At 60.2% G+C, this 1,696-nt stretch overlaps 1 protein-coding gene across 7 annotated transcripts in view; it reads right to left on the reverse strand.

The window, feature by feature from the left end:
• Positions 1-1,696, reverse strand: part of ZNF536 (zinc finger protein 536) — a 605,226-nt gene that overhangs the window by 602,070 nt on the left and 1,460 nt on the right. The window lies entirely within an intron of this gene.

Consider the following 1,696-nt stretch of genomic DNA (forward strand, 5'->3'; position numbering starts at 1 on the left):
GCCTCCCCGCGCGGAAGGAGCCCAAACAAGGCTTCCAAACTTAATTATGACACTCAAAATAGGCTCTCTCGTCGTATTTGTATTTATTTGATTTATTTATTTATTTCCTTTTCGCCCGCCTCCCAGCAGCCGGCGGCTCGCGCTGCGATCCGGATCCGCTCAGCAAACACGGCCCCTGTTGGATTGATTTTAAACTGCACGGGAGAAGGGGGGGGGAAAGGGCACGGCACTAAAAGTGCAGTGCGAGGCGAGGGGGGTGCACGCGCGCCCGCCCCTGCCCTGCCCTGCCCGCGGTCTCATTGTTTGTCCCTGCCTCCCGCATCACAACACGGCAACCCCGGATGGCAAAGCCCTCTCCTCTCCCCCGGCTCATTTTCTGCTAAAGTGGAAACGAAGGGATCTGACAAATCACGTCTCCGCCTAGACACTCCTAGAGACATAACAACCTTCGCCGAACAACAGCAACAAAAAAAGCCACCCCTTCGACAATGCCGTCCAGGCACGGGAACCGGCGGCCGGACCCCTCGGCCGCCCCCCGCGCCCGGTCCCGGGGCTGCCCCGGGGGAAGCCGCGCCGAGGCAGGAGTCAAAAAACTAACTTTTCCGCTGGAGCCAGGCAAACCCGGCTGCCTTGCCAGCACCAGCGACCCTTTAAATAAGCATCAGACTAATACCAAGAATAATAAGAGGAAGCCCCCTTTCAACCTTCACCCCTTTTATTCGTGGTGTAAAGTTCGCGCACACGCGCGCGCACACGCACACACGTCTAGCTCCATTATTTGCAAAACTGCAACAGATGGGCGCAGGCAGAGCTGGATCCTTTCCTCCCCGGCATCAAAGACCTCTGGCTCTTGGTGAATCTGGAGACCAATCCTGCCCCCGCCTCCTCCAGACTTCGTCCCTGCAGAAGAAGGCTCGGTGCCACCGGGAGGTGCAACCCCCTCCCCCCCCAGAAAAAAAACCCCCCAAAAAAACCAAACACCACCGGCGGAGGCTCCAGTAGTTACTTAATCGCAGTCACAGTGACTTTAAGATGCCCCCTTCCCCTTCCCACCCCCCATGCAATTGCCCCCGCGCCCCGCGCCGCCCGGGGGCAGGTCCCGGCGCTGCCGCTGCGGCTCATGGGCTTTGCCGTGCAAGTTTCCTCCTGTTAACCTGTTACTCTCCCGCTGCGCCCCGGCGGCGGGCTGACAGGTGCCTCCCTCCCGCCGCGGCCCCGGGCGGGCTCCTTTACCTTGCTCGAGCAGGGCTCAACCTGCGCTGACATTTAGCGCGCACTTGAATGTCAGCGCGCTCCTCCAAGCATTATGCGCGGCGCCTATTCATAAGAGGTCGATTAGAGCACAAAATGGCAGGTCTCTTAGGCACTTGAAGCTCCCAAGTTTGACACATGGTCTGCATCAGCTAACTTTGATTAAGGGCAGGGAGGGGGGGGGCGAGTTTACCGGGTCCCCCGCGCTCCGCCGGGCTCCTGCGCGGAGCCGAAGCCCCGTTTCGAGTCACTTCGGCAAAGTTTCCCGCAGCCACGAGCCTTGAAAACAAAAAAAAGTTTCTGGGCAACTTAACCGGCTGGCTGCCTCCGAGCGGCTGCATGCACGCGGCGGGCCGGGCTGGGCTGGCAGCCCCCGGCCGGCCGGCTCCCGAGCCGGGCAAACTCTTTTTTTTTTTTTTTTTTTTTCCCCCCCCCCCCCCCCCCC

Source organism: Gavialis gangeticus, unplaced genomic scaffold (genome assembly GCF_001723915.1).
Source record: "Gavialis gangeticus isolate Ggan-Ray unplaced genomic scaffold, GavGan_comp1, whole genome shotgun sequence".
NCBI classification, from domain to species: Eukaryota; Metazoa; Chordata; order Crocodylia; family Gavialidae; genus Gavialis; species Gavialis gangeticus.